This window comes from Lissotriton vulgaris, chromosome 2_1, assembly GCF_964263255.1.
Source record: "Lissotriton vulgaris chromosome 2_1, aLisVul1.2, whole genome shotgun sequence".
NCBI classification, from domain to species: domain Eukaryota; kingdom Metazoa; phylum Chordata; class Amphibia; order Caudata; family Salamandridae; genus Lissotriton; species Lissotriton vulgaris.
In genome coordinates this window covers 791,918,877-791,936,820 of record NC_141687.1, presented here as the reverse complement: position 1 = coordinate 791,936,820, position 17,944 = coordinate 791,918,877, and the positions used below count along the sequence as shown (strand labels likewise).

Here is a 17,944-nt window from a genome sequence, read left to right as displayed (position 1 = left end):
ACATCCGAGCACTCCTGGACAACGGAGAAACAGTGGCCCTCATCCTACTCGACCTATCCGCCGCTTTTGACACAGTCTGCCACAGCACCCTTATACACTGCCTCAGCAACATCGGCATACAAGGAAAAGCCTTGGACTGGATCATCTCATTCCTCGCTGGGAGAACTCAAAGAGTCCGACTTCCCCCCATTCCACTCAGAGGCCACCGAAGTCATCTGCGGCGTACCACAAGGATCATCACTCAGTCCCACCCTCTTCAACGTCTACATGAGTCCGGACACTTCCATCGCGCGTCAACACAACCTCAACATCATCTCTTATGCCGACGACACCCAGTTAATCCTCTCCCTCACCAAGGACCCCAACACCGCCAAAACCAATCTTCACGAAGGCATGAAAGAAGTAGCCGAATGGATGAAACATAGCCGCCTTAAACTCAACTCAGACAAAACGGAGGTGCTCATCCTAGGATCTTCCCCCTCAGCTTGGGACGACTCTTGGTGGCCTTCCGCTCTGGGCACAGCACCCACACCCACAGACCATGCACGTAACCTTGGCGTCATCCTAGACTCCTCCCTCTCGATGTCCAGACAAGTCAATGCCGTCTCGTCCTCCTGCTTCAACGTTCTTCGCATTCTCAAAAAGATCTTCCGCTGGATTCCCCTCGAGACAAGAAAGACTGTCACCCACGCACTGGTCACGAGTCGACTGGATGGTAACACACTATACGCCGGAATCACAGCAAAATTGCTGAAAAAACTCCAGCGCATCCAAAACGCATCAGCAAGACTCATTTTAGACATCCCGCGCCAAGATCACATCACCGAACATCTAAAAGACCTCCACTGGCTTCCCGTCAACAAAAAAATTACTTTAGGCCTCCTCACCCACGCACACAAGGCCCTCTATAATCTTGGACCCGAATGTCTCAACACTCGACTGTCCTTCTACAAACCCACCCGCCAACTAAGATCGTCCAATCAAGCCCTCGCCGCAGTCCCGCGCATCCGGAAATCCACCATGGGTGGCAGATCCTTCTCCTTCCTGACTGCCAAGACCTGGAACTCACTCCCCACCCACCTCCGCCTTACTCAGAACCACATCTCCTTCAGAAAAGAACTTAAAACCTGGCTATTCGACAAATAACGAACCCCTTCCCCTAGCGCCTGGAGACCCTCTGGGTGAGTAGTGCGCTATACAAATGCTCGAACTTGAACTTGAACTTAGCCTTAAAAGCAGCACTGGTTTCCTAATGAACTCTGGCCACTGTCAGGCAAGAAACAAGGACACATATATACCAACACATTTTCCCGTAGACACAGAATGGGAAAAACCCTAGGATACATCAGTCCCTAGATGTATAAAGCCCCTGTGATTTGCAAAAGGTTTACAACTGTAAAGGGGCTTTTTTGTAATGTACAAAAGCCCTGTGAGGAAAATGATGACTGACTCTTAAAAGAGCACTTGCTACTCTTTCCAAATTGCAACTGGGAGGGACCATGAAAGGGCTGAAACCCTTTTATTTACAAAAAGAAAATATATACATACATTTTCTTTTACCGGAATAGTGGTTAACACCATGGAAAACGTTTTTTGACAAAGTACTATGACTCAGCACTTTTGTAAAATTGCTTGAATTCAGTGCAATCAGGACTACCACTTTTAGAATGTGGTATTGCTTGAATGGCCATAATTTAAAAAAAAGTGTCCATGATTGCAACAAGTCAACTCATAACTTTAATTAATACACTATTTTGTTAAATATAAACCCAAAATTGAAAACATCGTGTTCTGTTGACTTGGAATATTCTGACGAGTGAAGTGGGCTTTGAAAGCAACACGCCTCTCTGGGCTATCCAGTTTGCCGCATGCGACTGAAGGAAACAAAAGCAACCTTAACAATCAGTACAGCAAACAATGGATCGATGTTCTGGCTCACTTCCCTTAAGTGGAAATACACTGTTTGGAGACAGACCAAGTTGACCTGACAACTGAAAGGGACATGCACGATGTTCAACATCTTTCACCGGAGGTGGCACAGGGAGTTTTCCAATTCACGGAAGTCCATAAAGACAAGTGGAGCCTCCCCACCCCCACGCACAACCACCCCAATATTGCAGTGCTTTGCCAACATAAACATCCCATAAAATAGCTGTTAAAGTCTGATCCAACCGGTCATAAGGCAAAGCAAATGGGTAGAAAACGAACATATATAATATCTTCTCAAAACGTTCGTTACAAAAACTTGAAGACACTCCGCCCTTCCAACAACCATTAAAGTAGTTACAACTCGACAATATCATGTCAATAGTGATATAATTATATATTGTGGCATGTCGTCTAGCATAATGTGCAAGGTCCTGAGCAGTTTCTTTGGAATGCTGTGGTTGTGTAATTTAAGTGAAATGTGTCGGTTTTGGATTATTACAATGTTTCGGCAACTTTTTTTAATTAACAGAACGAATGCATGCCAACATTTGAGAATACACATGCTGGAGATCAGGGAAAAAGAGCGAATACAATTTCACCATTTACTTGCATTGAAGTGGGAAAGGTTTTGATTAGAAAAAGGGGGATAAAAATAAGATCATTTGGCTTCAATAGTCTCCCGTCTAGATCGGAAGTGGGAAAATGTAGGAACGGCTAGATGAAAAATTGCGTTTTTTAATTTCTGAACGAAAACACACAGCTCATCTTGCAATACGAATAACCATGTATGTGTGTAAAATATATGCAAAGCATTACTATACTCATGAGTAGGAGGGCTGGGTGTTTTGCACAGATATTCAGATGCCCGTGCCGTGTGTGTTCTCTGCTGTCATAATTTCTTATCGTTAATATGAGCTGTAATCTTCATGTGACCTCGGGCAACACAAATACTCCTCCCCTACTCACCCCGAGGGACAGTAGCATACCTTCAAAGACATACGTCTCAACACACCCCAAGCAGGGGCCACTTACCAAGCCCAGCCAGGTGTCTGCAACGTCAGCCACTGTTCCCAAAGCTTGTAAAACACAGCAGCTACTTTCCATTAAACGTAACGATTTAGGGCAGGCTCATGTATCACGTGGGGACGGACGTACCAAACCTGCGGGGGAGTGAGGATAAAGCCATGTCCCCCGGTCGGAGCCGGAGAGCTAACGAGCTGTATTTGTTGGGATTATAATCCCCAATATGGTCGCTAGGTGACGCCAGAGCTATCTATCAAAGACTTTCTAGTGGTCCGGAGCATCCTTTACTGAAAGGAAATCTTCGCGGGTTTAACACAATAACTTAGCCCTCCTTATGGATTTGTGTTTTTTTAGTCCAGCGGGTTGATGTATCACTGAAATTTTATATAAAGAGAGATAGCATTATTTCGAATGCATGTTAAAATCATATTTTTAAGTTATAGGAAAATAAATGACATGATATAGATGAAACGTAATCAAATTAAACTATGATGAACGGTTTTCTATTCTTTCGAAATATAGCTTTAGTGGTTCCGTTACATATTAGTGTTTCTACTTTCATATGGCTGCCGCAATATCAAGTTGGTTATCGTCTCTTGTCCCTTTTCTCTGTCAGCTGCCTTTTGACTAGTCTTTTCTTTATGACGATGGCTTGCTAAATTGTTGCCGGAAGATTGCCTCCCGTTGTACTTTGCTGTCAGGACCACACTTCACTTTAGTATATCTTGCGTATATGTGACTTAAAAAAGCCAAGCCACCTTTCCTACTGCCGCAGCCATGGGGAAGTCGTTCGCTAACTTCATGTGCAAAAAGGATTTCCACCCTGCTTCCAAATCCAATATCAAAAAGGTGAGCGAAATTGTATGACAATAAATCGACGTTGAAGTTGGGCTTAATTTAAGGACCCAGGCAGGCAATCTCAAACATTACATTTTCTGGTCATTTTATCGCCCCCTGCAAACGTTTTTGGTTGGGACAGGTTCTTAAAATTACACTTTAGCTCAGATGTTCAGGAGAGCCAATCCTAATTCATCCCCTGTTACTGCTGAAAAGAAGGGGCGCGACGATCCACCCAGCAACTCTTTATTACTAAGGTGTATCCTGGCTGGCCTCGGTAAAATATGTTAACCTGTGCCGTGCAATTTCTCGACTCCTTCTGGACTCGTTCACCTGCGCCAGCACTCTGTGTATTCAACCTTCAGAACAACAACCTGCAGGGGTTGAGAAAGGCCTCTTATCTTCAGTTACATATGGACCCAACACAAACGCCCCGTTTATACTGCCGTCAGCACGCCTTTTCGAGTCTCGATATCTTGATGCTAATGCATCACAACATAGACTCGTCTTGGCACTTAACAAGTGCTGAAAAGATGAACTATAATTTCGATCCAGGTTTCTTTCTTTTCCAACCTTTGTATGTAAGAGACTCGAACACACACAAAGAATGTGCTGTGTTTTTTTTTCTGCATGTGTAATTGCACTAATAGCCATTTATACAGAACGTAAGTTTACTAGTACCAAAAGGAGCCTGTAAGAAATTGGGTCATTAGTTGAGCAGGAAGTGTGGCCTGCATAAGTAATAGGTCCACAATTTCCCGTTACTGGAAACCAAGCACTTTGTTGTAGCACTTGACTTTCTCAGGGTAGCGAAGCAGAGCAGTCCAAGGCCTACCCAAGGGGAGTTGGTGTGGGCTAGTAATCACTGCTCTGTTGCACGCAATAATAACACTCAATAAAGGATTGTTCAGTCAGTTTTTCTTTAGAAAAAGGAAAGTTACATTTATTACATACACTACTAAATACTGCACATTAATTTACAAATATAAACAACAGGCAGATTGAAAATACATTAGGTGAAATACTGCAATCAAATTTGACCCATTCTCTGTCATGAGCCCCAACATCACAGTACTTGCCACCAGCGTCGGATTGGTAACGGGGGCATTCGGGCAATGCCTGAGGGGCCGGGGTCCTAGTCCCACCTGAGGGCTGCTTTTGAGCAGCCTGAGGGCCGATTTGGGCGGTGTCTCTATTGTTCAACTATACCACCAGCGGCCCAGTGGGTGTCTGAGTGGCCTTTCTGGAGGGAGATAGGCACTCATTACCTCCTGTATAGCAGCAACAGGTAGAGGTGTCACACCTTATCTCTCGCTGGGCCTCCAATTAATGTAGGCGGCATACTGAGCGGGCAGGGGGCCTGAGCAGAAGTGGCCTCACTTATTTTCAGGCGTTTCACTAGTGTAAACTGATGTGTGCATGTTTGTACCCCCCCCCTCCTTTTATGTAAAATTATGCTGAAAGCAGTGATTTGAGGGAAGGCATTATGCAATTGTGGGCCGTTTTTTTTTTTATGCGTGCACAGGCCGATTTTTAATCCCAATCCAACCCTGCTTGCCACCTATACCAGATAGAACATCACAATATAAGAATATAAGAACATCACAATATAAGTTCACATTTAATGAACCAGGCCTATTGGCTTTGTCACAGGGTCAACCCAACAACATAAACGGCAAGCCTACTGACTTTTATCAAGGGGTCGCCACTTCAAAGTATAAGGCAAGCCTATTGTCTTTGTCAAGGTGTCACAACATTATAAAGCTCAATAATTACATTTTAAGACCCACCACTTTGCAGTCATTATTACCAATAAAGTTTTTCAATTTTTATCAAAATCCACTGTCAGTAATATGTTATGTTTATTTTAAATGGCATTTTTATATACATTTATACCACAGAAAATGTATCATAGAAGCAACCACGATTGATGGCTGCACTCTCAGGCAGTAGAATAAAAGTTCCAGCCGCAGGAATGCTTGTAATAATAAAAAAAAATCTGGGAGTCATAGTTTTCCTGACTCTGCAAATGTAGGGTCACCATTGAAATTATTGGGAGGGCTGCAGTGCTCCTGCAGCCTCCGAACACTTCCTAAAACATGGTGGTAGTGCGCCTGCTTTCCTTGGTCTACCACAAAGCACAACTCTTTAATTGAAGTGAGCCCCTGGGGCCTTATGGGGTGCATCCAGCCCAGGAGGTTTGAATATTTAATTAGGGCTCAGCTGCATACTTTCATATGCCCGCCTTGCACCACACATCCTTTTTTTCATTTTTCTTTTAGAAGGGGAGGTGCCCCGGTCACCCCAACCTCCAATTCATTGGGGCTCCACGAGAAACCCACTTCTGTGAGGCCTGGTCGGTTTCCTGCGAAACCTGCACTGTCCTTGCCGCCAGGGTTCCTGTCCCTGCATGCTCCGTGCAGGCAGGGTGTACTTTGCTGCGGTGGCTGCCTTGCTCCCCCATTTAGGAGTACAGGGATCAGGGGCACGGCCCCCACTAATTGAGGGGTATGATGGCAACCCGGCTTTCTCTTTGCTGGTCAGGGGCCCAAGGATGGGGTCCCTGGCCTTAGTTTCAACACCCCTTACGGTGTAGTTTGCAGTAGCTAATGTTGTCAGCTTGGCCCTGAAGAATGCCGGTGTATTGTCACCTGACGGCAGAAACATGTTGGCCCTAATATTTTCCACGTTTACTGTACAGTGATTCTTTCACACTGTTACCACACTGTTTTTAATCTGACGCCTAGGTGAATACCATTAAACATTTTCTTCACCTTGACGGTCATCTTAATCATCACCACTACACTTTTTTGTTTTCTGCACTGCACTATATCAGCACCACTTGCGGAGAGGACTCATGCAATTTTTGAGCCTTGGCTTTGTGAAATCAAGCCAATCCATCTAGGCTTGAATCACAGACCAGGTTTAAGATGTCCTAAATGATGAAGTTCCGCCACATGGGTGGGCTGATAGGACTTATATAAGTACCTGACTGTGTCTCACCACAATTTGGTGGTTGATCTTTTGTAGTTCACTTATGGTAGGCGCTACTCAGCCCCCTTGAGACCTTCAAGTTTTTTTGTTATACAAGTATAGTTAAGTAGGGGTATGAACTTGAATGGTCGATAAACATAGTCCCTTAGACCCTCGTTTCTCAGTTGTTTTTCCTGTCCCTGGCCAATTCCATCGATGGTGGTGGTGGGGTTGGAGGGGGGAGGGGAGGGGTGCTACAGCATTCCCATCCTTGTTACTTGTCTGGGAATGGGATCTGCATAATCCAACGCAGGGAATGAGGTCTCCATGCCTTACAGAGCTCTGGGGAGGAGAACCCACACACACACTCCTCCCTGGCTGATTAAAACTTTCTGAATCTTGCGCCATCCCCTGGCACTGGCCCACCCCAGGGGTAATCTTCAGAGGCAGGTCCATAGCCCCATACGTTCATTTTCCCTGGGGTTTCGGTCACATCTTGTAAATAAGTATAACTGTACCGTGATGGGCCAGTTTCAAAGATCTTGTACTAATTTTTCTCCTGGTGGCAAGCTATAGTTAGTTACCAGGGACATTTTCAGTAAGCGTGATGGCATCTAAAGCAGCACACTTAAGCTGTTTCTCAGGTCTTAGCTACACCCAGTGTCTTATTCTTGGAGATCTTAATATTTATTGGGATCTTGCGTCTGTCAAAGCCACCACCTCCACTCTAAAGAACACTATGTACCCTCTGGGACTTTCTCAATGGGTTGCGAAGGCCACTCATGGAGGGGGACATACGTTTTTTTTCTTTCTTTTTATTGACTAAGAAAATCAAACTTATGACAGCGTAAAGTGACATCGTGCATCAGTACCTTAGCCACTATCAATTCGTCCGTGCATTCCAACATTACCATTTTACTACATGATATCAATTTACATTATGACCAACTTTATCACGGAGTTACACATGCCTGAGCAGAGGGATCAGGAAACGGTACACATAGCATTCCCTTCGCTTTGTTCCAGTCCCCCAGATCTTGGTGCATTTTTGGGGGCATCCCCGCCCTTCGTAGATCACCCTCTCCGTCTACATACACCAATCCATATCAGTGTAAGTGCTGTGTCTCTCTTCCAAGCTCTAGCTATGTTGCTTTTCGCTACTACATTGCCAAGGGGCACCCAGATCTGTTCTTTAGCCGTCAAGTCAGTTGCATCCTGCACATTAAGAAGGCAGAGTTGGGGTGTGGCTTTCATACTTTTCACACAGACCTCCCACATTTTTTAGGTTTTCTTCCAATACAACTGTACAGTCGGGAAGTCTCACCGTTAATGGAAATATGTACTCACTTGGCTGCAACCCCCGGGGCATTGTGGGGAGCCTATAATGTCCATCTTGGCCAACGCCGCACCAGTATAATAAACTATGAAGGAGCTTAAGCTGGACTAGTTTGAATCTAGAACGCATTTCGACCTCTCGAGGGGAGGCCAGCGCTTCCTGACACTCCTCATCATCTATATCTCCCACGTCTTTCACCCACTTAGAATGGATCTTCACCAAGGCGTTTGGGGAATTATTTAAAATCTTTGTATAGGTCAGAGAGATTACTTTATCTTTCAGATAGTCATCAAGGAGTCTGTCATCCAATTGCGAGGCTGCTGGGATGTCCGTGCCCTTGGGCACTGCTTTATACAGCGTGTTACGAACTTGAAGGTATAGCAAGGTTTCACCCGGGTTTAGATCCTAGCCTCTTTGAAGGTCACTAAAGGGGACCACTTTACCTCTCACCCATAAGTCGCCTATTGTTGAAAGTCCAATGAGGTCCCACTTACGAAATCCCGGGATGTGCGCCAAGAGCCCCAATTGATCAGACCCAAAGAGGGGGGTGGCTAGAGTAATCTTGTTTCTCCAACCCAAGGTAGAGTTGGACGCCTACCTCAAAGCTACTGTGGTTGCGGTTGGAGTATATATCGGGACATTTCTCCGCCCTACATATATTGGCCGTTGATAAGAGCCAGCAATCATATTGTACCCCTCCTTTCAGTAAGCAGGTTCAGTAACTGGCCAATGTACCCAGTTGTTGGTGACCGCTAATTGGGAAGACCAATAATAGGTCTTGAGTGCCGGAAGAGCAATGCCACCATCGTACCAGCTGGTCATGAGCTTAGTCAAGGAGATAAGTGGAGTTCCTCCGTTCCAAAGAAGGGTTATGACCTCTGACTCTACAGACTGAAAATATTTGGGTGGGACGGGGAAGGGCGTATTTTGAAGTGCATAAACAAATCGAGTAAAGGCCATAATTTTATATAGGGCTGCCCTGCCCAATAACGTGAGTGGCAGTGTCTTCCAATGTTGTACATCGGTCTGGAGACAGAGCAGGCCAAATAATTATCACAAAAGGCCACTGGGTCAGTCGTAACATAAATCCCCAGATAACGAAATCCTTCAGTGACTGTTCTACCACTACACTGTGCGGGTAACCTGAGATCCTCCCCAGAAAGAATGTAAATGAGAGACTTATCCAAGCTTATTGTAATATTGTAATATTTCTGAATTAGGGTGAGTATGTGGAGTATTCTATGTATGGAAAAATATGGCAGGGCCAGATACAGTAGAATGTCATCTGTATAGAGGGAGATTAGTAGGGCCATTCTATCATATCAAACACAATTTTGGCATCTAGGGACATGATTACTACATCTTCTCGTATAGTCCCAGCTCTGCCTAGGACCCCATGAAGCCTATGCAGATTGAGCGCTGTGTTTCTGCCCGATATAAAGCCAGACTGATCGGGATGGATCAGTTTATGGAGCAGGGGGGACAGTCGCGTGGCCAAGAGTTTTGCCATTATTTTTGCCTTAGGATTCAATAACTATATCTGCCGGTAGGAGCCACACCGTTCCTTGGGTTTGCCCTGTTTGTGGATCACAACCACATTCGCCAATCTTTGACTTTCAGGGAGGATACCTTCCTCCACACTTTTCTCGTACATATCAATTAAATATGGGGCTACGGTAGCTGCATTAATTTTAAATAGCTCAATCGGAAGACCACACAGTCCCATCGCCTTTCCCGACTGTAAGGCACCAATGGCCTTGATGATCTCATCTTTGCTCAAATCGAGCTCAAGCCCCTCTCTCTCCGACTCGTCCAACACAGGGAGTCAAAGGGTAGATAACAGCTCCCTAATCTTGTTCCCTGATGATATACCAGCAGATTCGTATATCACTTTGAAGTGTTCTGCAAAGGCCCCCACAATACTGTTTCTGTCCTTAAGTCGATCTCCACCCTCCGTCACAATGTCAAGTACACACCTAGAGGTCAGCTCACACAGGTCCAGCCATGCTAGTAGCTTGCTCGCTATATCCTCTATTTCATAGATCCGACACTGCGTGGCCCGGTAGGGAGCCTTAGATGCTTCTTCGGCGATATCCCTATATTTCTTCTGCTTAAGGAGTAATTTATGTTTGAGTTCGGGGGACATTGAGAGCACCTGGTCCTCCTCCAAGTGGGCTTTTTCGCTCTCCTGCTGCTTTTGCTTTTCTTTCTTATATCGAGCAATCATGGATACTCCCTGCCCTCTAATCACCATTTTATTCGCCTCCCACAACGTGGAGGCTGAATCCACAGAGCCCACATTTTCTTTAAAGTAATTTTCTGTCGTCTCCATCAGCTCTTCCCGAATTGAAATGAGTCACAAATACCAAGGATTAAGCGCCATCTCGCTTCTATTGCCCGGGGGAGTATCTCCATATGTAACTACAACTGGAGAATGATCAGAGATGCCCCTCCAAACAAGGAGAGCCGATCCGCTCTGCAAAATACTTAATCAATACGGGATAAAATTCAGTGCACACCTGAATGAAAGGTGTGCTGAAGGGAGGATGGATTGTATGCTCTCCAAACGTTCAACAAACCCATGGCCGTTAAAAAATCTCCTAGTGCTCTCCCAGCCGGTTCCTTCAGCTTAGATGGTCGTCTGTCCACGTTTCCATTCAAAGCAGCATTGCAGTCACCCCCAAGTATTGACTCACCCTCTGACAAATTAAGCAGATGTGTTCCCAGATCAGTCAGGCTAGGGAGGTGAAGCTGGGGTGGGATGTACAGTGAAGTGATGTTAAGTACTCTACCCTCCCATGTGCCAGTCAGTCGCAAATCTGCCCAGCTGGTCGCGTATCACAGATTAAACCTGAAAGGGGGAGGAATTACGTAGAGGAATCCCCACCCCTCTAGAGCCTTTAGTGTATCCTGCATGCACCACCAACTTATACCCCCATCTATTTAGGTCGCCATATGAGGAACCTTGGATGTGGGTTTCCTGCAATAACACCACGTCAGGTGCCTGTCTTTTTAAATATTGCAGGACAATACCCCTCTTTATTCTATACCCTAGCCCATTGACATTCCACGAAAGCAGTTTAAGTCGGCCAACTCGTGAAGGCTGTTCTAGGCGTCTGGTCATTTAGAAAATATACCATGTGGTACTGGCCCCGGATCACACTCAAATTGAAAGTCGTTGCGTCCCTCTTTACGCATAGAGAGAACAACAATATGGTCAAGTAAATCACGCAGCCTTAAGTTGGATAGCCTACTGTGAGGTTAGGTACCACTTTTGCACTATCGAGTAACATCATTGTACACCATACTAAACAAAAACAACATAACAACAATCCCTTGGGGATTCACCCAACCCCTCCCCCCTCCCCCCTCCCTGCCTCCCTGCAACGTGTACTCCAAACTGCCCACCCCCCAACTGTGTGGAGCGCCTGTGTGCCCAACCCCATCAAACCTTTAGATGGGAACGTGGCCCCGTCAACCCAAGCCCAAGCTCTTATAGTACCCCAGCTCAAGTCTTGAATGCCCATGTAGCAATATTGTACCCACCCCAGCAACAACAGGTCCATTTCACGTAATGAATGAAGATAAACAGAAATACAACAACAGTGAAGGTCACTCAAGACCAGCAATCAGTAATATACACCCCTCCCCCAAAACCATGTTACTTGACGAAGAACAGCTTCTCCGATGAGGCACACGTGGTCTCTCAAAGCACCCTGCTAAGTCTTCAGGGAACAGTCGCCGTCCAAGAGCCATTCCCCCTTCATTTTTTTTTTTTTAATTTGTTTTTATTGCAGAATTAGAAACCAGTTCACAAAATAGATTACCAGTACACTTTTGGCGTCACAATGCATAGACAAAGTAAGCATAATATCGTACACAGCCATTTATCCCACAACCCGGAGGCCGGGCGGCGCATCGATCCGTATGTCCAGCAAGAACATCACAGTGATTACCCTAGAGGGATATCTGGTTAATAACATCATTTTGTATCTGCATTTTACCCCCCTAAACTCCCGCCCCTCCCCTTACACCAGCCAGCATGCTCCAGCGATCCATATGAGCAACATCGCACATGTAACCCTGGTCCCATATCTATCTACCAGTGGACGCCTATTGTGTTGATCCAGGTTACCTCTACTGTCACCCCCTGCAGCCTGTCTGGGCCCTCTCAGGACCCTTAGTAGCGTACCTAACCCCAGGTTCAACTGCAGTGTCTCCCAGAGCGTGGCCTCGGTGCCTAACACCTTCCCCAAACAACACCCTTTCCCTCCCCCCCCCCCTCAACCGCTGCTGATGTGGGCCTGGTCTTGCTATCATTACAGTGGAGCACACTACAAATCGAGTGGTGCCTTTGCTCTTTCAATCCTCATGGTGCCCTAGGTGTGTAATATGTCTATTCTTCGTCCTCCACCATGTAATCACGCAACGCTAGGACTATCATCTCCCACGCCCTTGACATTTCCAAGCTCTGATCATTATCAATCCTGACAGCTTGTCTCATCCGGAGCACACTCTCACATTCAGACCATTTCAGCAGTTCGTTCACCCATCTCCTCACCGACGGACCCTCCTTGGACTTCCAGTGCCAGGTAATTTCTCTTTGCGCCAATATGAGCCCTAGATCAATGAATTTGCTCGTTATTTTTGTGTTCTTTGTGTGCGGAAACCAAAGCAATAGACACGCCGCCATGTCAAAGTCCACCACCCTGTCGGTCACCGCATTCAGGAGTTCCCCCACTTCCAGCCAGTACGTCCCCAACTTTGGACAGCCCCATAACAGGTGGTCTATGTCAACCTCGGGCGCCAGGCACCTCGGGCACAGTGCTTCATGTACCCGAAAGTACCTTTTGATCTTTTCCGGGGTCAGGTAAGCCCTGTGTAGGATATAAAAGTGTACCTGTTGAAAACGTGCATTCCTTGTCCCTTTCCATGTTCGTTTCAGAATATGTCCCCACACCGTGTCTGGAATGGGCCTACCTATACTATCCTCCCATTTCGACTTAAGTGCCAGAAGCGGTTCCGATCCCTCATGCAACATCCTGTTATGGAGGCAGGTCACCGCTTTAAACGTACCCGCGGCCATCACTACATATTGGCAGGCCATGGTCGTTTCTGGCTCAAGGAGCCCTCCTTTCCAGTGTTTTTGTATCGCCGCTACCACCGCTGCATGTAAAAGGAAGCTCCCGTCCGGTAGACCAAACTGTTCCTGCAACGTCTGAAAGGGGACCAACATTCCATCCACATACAGATCTCCCACCATCTGTAAGCCTAACTCCTCCCATTCCGACAGCGGGGACCAATCACCCCCATGCGGTAGCGCGGTCAACATTCCCAGTGGTATCTCTGGGGCATACGGCCGGGCCTTCTTTGCTCTCTTCAAACTCCTTTGCCAACATAACCTGATCGTCTTTTCTTCCATTGTAAGGCCCCTTAACTCTAGTTTCTGTTGCATAACTATGTAGGCCAGGACGTGGCGTTGTATACCAGTCCCTCGTTCGTGCTCCGGCCCTCTGAATTCCCTGGCCACATGTTGTGTGAATATTTGAAGCTGCGCTGCTAAGTAGTATAGCTCAAAATCGGGGACTGCCATCCCCCCTCGAGCTTAGGCCTAATCAGAGTATTCAATGCTACTCTGCGTCGTCCGTGACCCCAGAGGAAGTCCGTTGTTAGCATCCTTAGTTCTTTAAAGATCCGCTGGGGAATCCAGATGGGCAGGGTGAGGAGGTAATAGAGCAGCCTCGGAAGCGCCACCATTTTCAGTAGAGCCACTCGGCCCAACACTGACGAAGGGAGGGAGGCCCAGAAGGATATACAACCTCTCAATGCACGTATACAACGCCCTACGTTACCCTCCAACAGACTCGCGGCCTCATGATAGATGCGAACTCCCAAATACGTGAAGCAAGATGGCTCCCAGACCACACCCAACTCGCGAGGGGGACATTGTGTGTCCGCCCGAAGCGGAAAGATACAAGTTTTATTCCAGTTCACCTTAAGTCCCGACAAATGACCAAACCTGGCCAACATGCCCACCGCTCCCTTCAGGGCCTGTTCCGCATCCGCTAGGTATAACAACAAATCGTCGGCATATAGAGATATGTAGTGTCATTGCTCACCCTGTTCGATCCCCTGATACATGGCCCCAGACCTTGCATGCGCCGCCAATGGTTCCACTGCTAATGCAAACAGCAGTGGGGACAACGAACACCCCTGCCTCGTCCCTCTACGGACCGGATAATCTGAAGATACAATCGAACCCAGGCGTACCCTAGCTGTGGCCGATGAGTACAGCACTCTCGTCCATCTGCCAAACCCCTCACCTATACCAAACTTCCCCAGTAACTCATCCAAATAAGCCCATTCAAGGCTATCAAAAGCTTTTTCAATATCAACCGATAAGACCGCAGGTCCTCTATCAGTGTCCGCAGCACTGTCCAATATCCTGATCAGCCGGCGATCAGCCGGCGTATATTCAGTGATGTGTTCCTAGTAGGAATGAACCCCGCTTGGTCCCCGTGCACCAGTCTGGTCATGTGTGGAACCAGTCTGGTGGCCAGGATACGACTCAATATCTTATAGTCCACAGTCAGCATGGACAAAGGCCTATAGGACGTTACATCAGATGCCTCTCTACCGGGTTTCAGCAGCGGTACTACCAGCGCCTCCCTCATTGATCTGGGCAAGTACCCCAATCTCCCAGCCTCAGTATACACCACCAATAGTCTGGGCGCCAAAATATCCATGTATTTCTGATAAAATTCGATCGGCAGGCCATCTACCCCAGGTGTTTTGTTCCTAGCCATTTGTTTAATGGCCACTCTAATCTCCGTTAGTGTTATAGACCCTCCCAATTCCTTCGCTTCCTCGTCATCCAGCACTGGGAGCGGTACTGAGTCCAGGTATGCTCTGTTCCAGAGGCCTTCACCTCTAAGTGGCATTCATACAACTTCGCATAATAAGACTGAAAACACGCCAGCACCGCCGCCTGCGAGTAGACCATCTCCCCTGATTCAGTTCTTATGCTCATAATTGGGCAGCCTCCAATGTCCGGGTTGGCAATCCTGGCAAGGAGCGTACCCACTTTATCCCTCTCGGCATGCGCTTTAATGGCGTATTGCTTATAATCATAACTCTGCAGCCGTTCCGTTTCAGTCGCCACGACCTCTTTAGCCTCTAATAACCGTTCTTGCAAATCCGGTCGCTCAGGCCTACGCCGTTCCAAGTCCCTTAATACCTCCTCCGCTTTCGCAAGTGCATTCAAAACTGACGTTCGTGCATTCGAGAACCTGCCCATGCATACTCCTCTCACCAACACTTTCATCGCATCCCATTCTGTAGATCACGTATTAGCAGAACCCTCGTTTTCCTCAAAGTAGTGTTCTATGCCCTGTTGGACCGTGTCACTAAACACCAAATCCTCTAATGTATCAGGCCGTAGCCGCCATGTTGGAACCGCTGATCTCGCACGCTGCCACTGCACTAATACCAACAGGGGATTATGATCTGAGATGGTCCTAGTCAGGTATTCCGTGTGAGTGACCATGGCAGCCAGGGGGCTACTACACAGGACCGAATCTATCCTGACGTGTAACGCATGGAGAGCCGAAAAAAAGGAATAATCCCTACTATCAGGATGCTGCTCCCTCCATACATCTAGCAATCCCCACCTCTCTTGCCAGTCCTTCCTATGTGTGGCTAACCTGCGTACCGGGGAATCAGCCAGCGTCGAGTGCGACCTATCAAGCGCCACATTAGTAATTGAATTGAAGTCACCTCCTAGGATGATGGGGCCTGCCAGGAAATAGGCCAGTGAAGTCGTCAGGCCATCAAAAAAATGGGCCTGATCAACATTGGGGGCGTACACACTGCATAAGACCACATCCCTGCCATATAACCTCCCCTCCACAACCACATATCTACCCTCAGGATCCACCAACTGATTCGTAACCTGGAACGGTATGCCCGCCCTTACCCATATCAGCACCCCTCTGGCAAACGCTGAATAAGTGGTGCCAAATACCTGACCCCGCCATCTCTTCTGCAGTGCAGTGCAGTGCATTCTTGCTTAGTTAAATGAGTTTCTTGTAACATTGCAATCTGGACACCCCGCCTCACCAGATAAGCATGCACCTTGTGGCGTTTGACCATTGTTCGCAGTCCCCGGACATTCCATGTTAAGCATTTCAGATTAGGTAACGTCCCCATGGTAATCATTACTGTACCAGTTCAATAGCAACCAGTTGCTGCCCACATCTTTGCAGTTGCTTCCCCCCAACAAAACTGTTGAAAAAACTCCCCAAACCCCACTCCCCAGGACAGAGCCTAATAACCCAGTTTCAGCCCTGTTCCAAACCTGTAGCACAGCACACATTAGACTAATCTGTGGTCGCCACCACAGAAGGCCTTAAGGGCCACAAGGGGGTGAGTTATCGCCGACCCAGGGCAGGCAGAGCCCCCGCCCCGCGCCCTCCATCCCACACTGCTCTTACAACACCATACCTGCCAGCCCTTCAATCACTAGGAGAGCCTGCCCCCGTAGAAACAACGGAATCGGCCAGCCCTGTCAATAGTCACTCAATAAAGAGTCCATCTGATGTCTGTGGGGTGACCGCAGGGCCCTTCGAACTCTCAGCCTCCGATAGTTCTTCTCCAGATCTACCTCCGTCCTCACCAGAGTCCGATTCAACCAGCGCCTTCTCCTGTTGCGACCTCGTAATACTCGCTGTTGCAGCCAGCGCCCCCTTCTTGTCCGCGGCCATCTGACCATCTCGCTCTGCTCTCTTGAGCTTGTTTCGTGAGCGGATACGTTGCGATTTTCGGATCTGGAGCGGTTTATGCCTCTCCCGTTGAATTTTACCAGTCCGGTCCGTGCCGGCTCGATACAACTCAAGCCATGACCATGCTTCATCCGGGGTCTGAAAAAATTTGGTGTTCCCATCCAGGATTAAACGTAATTTAGCCGGGAAGAGCAAGGAGTATTGAATGCCTTCCTCCCTCAGCTCTTTTTTCACAGTCAGGAAGGACGCTCTGTTCTTTTGGACCTCCTGTGTGTAATCCGGGAAAACCGTAACCCGGTTATTGTCCACCTGAAAGGGGCCCAATGTGCGAGCCCTCTGTATTAACAGGTCCCGATCCTTATAGTGCAGGAGTTTCACCACCATCGGCCTAGGTGGTCGGCCTTGCATCGGTGGGCGAGCTGGCACCCTGTGTGCCCGTTCCAGGGAGAAGAAAGGAGATAGACCCTCTGGCGCCACCACCGTTTTGATGCGTCGTCCCCTTCGATTTTCTCCGGAAGGCCTACAACCCTGTTGTTCCTCCGATTACGACTTTCTGCATCCTCTGCTCGTCTCTCTAGTGTGTTCAGGCGGCTGAGGATGTCCGTCAGTTTATGTTCCGCGGTCACCACCGCCGGCTTCAGTTCTTGAAGCAATTGTTCATGATCTTTAACTTTGTCCGATAGCTTGGCATGGTCCGCTCTCAGGAGACCCAGCCCTGTGGCGACCTGCGCAATGTCCTGATGCAAAGCCTCCTTAGTCGCGGTTATTGCCTCCAAAATGTTGTCCAGTCGCTGGTTCAGCCTCTGTTCCTGCTCCGTCACCTCCAGGGAAGCCCGAGCCCCGCCATCTCGGGCCAACGCAGTCGAGTCGTCCCGGCCTTGTTCCATGGCGGAGGCCCCGCCAGCAGCCGCCATCTTAGCTGCTTCGTGCGTCGTCATACAGTCGCCGCAGGCCTTCAACCTGGCCTCGTGATCCCCGTCTCGGGAGCCTCGCTCTCTATTGTCGGTCCTAGTGCAAACGCCCCAACTGGGCTACCGAGCCGTGACCCCCTTCGACGGTACCGATA

General features: G+C 47.8%; 2 protein-coding genes across 4 annotated transcripts in view; one reads left to right on the top strand and one right to left on the bottom strand.

Annotated features, from left to right (window-relative positions):
• Positions 1 to 3,177, bottom strand: part of SCRN3 (secernin 3) — a 172,583-nt gene extending 169,406 nt beyond the window's left edge. The window contains exon 1 of one of the 3 annotated variants that reach the window (XR_015308418.1): positions 2,962 to 3,123. The gene's annotated coding sequence lies outside the window, so the exon portion shown is untranslated. Of the gene's footprint in view, positions 1 to 2,961 lie in introns of all 3 variants that reach the window. The other 2 variants (XM_086956154.1, XM_086956155.1) reach the window with 2 other exon arrangements.
• A 412-nt stretch (positions 3,178 to 3,589) lies between these two features.
• CIRSR (corepressor of RBPJ and splicing regulator) overlaps positions 3,590 to 17,944 on the top strand; it is a 197,100-nt gene continuing 182,745 nt past the window's right edge. Inside the window, exon 1 of the mRNA XM_086956153.1 lies at positions 3,590 to 3,801. The gene's annotated coding sequence lies outside the window, so the exon portion shown is untranslated. The remainder of the gene's footprint in view (positions 3,802 to 17,944) is intronic.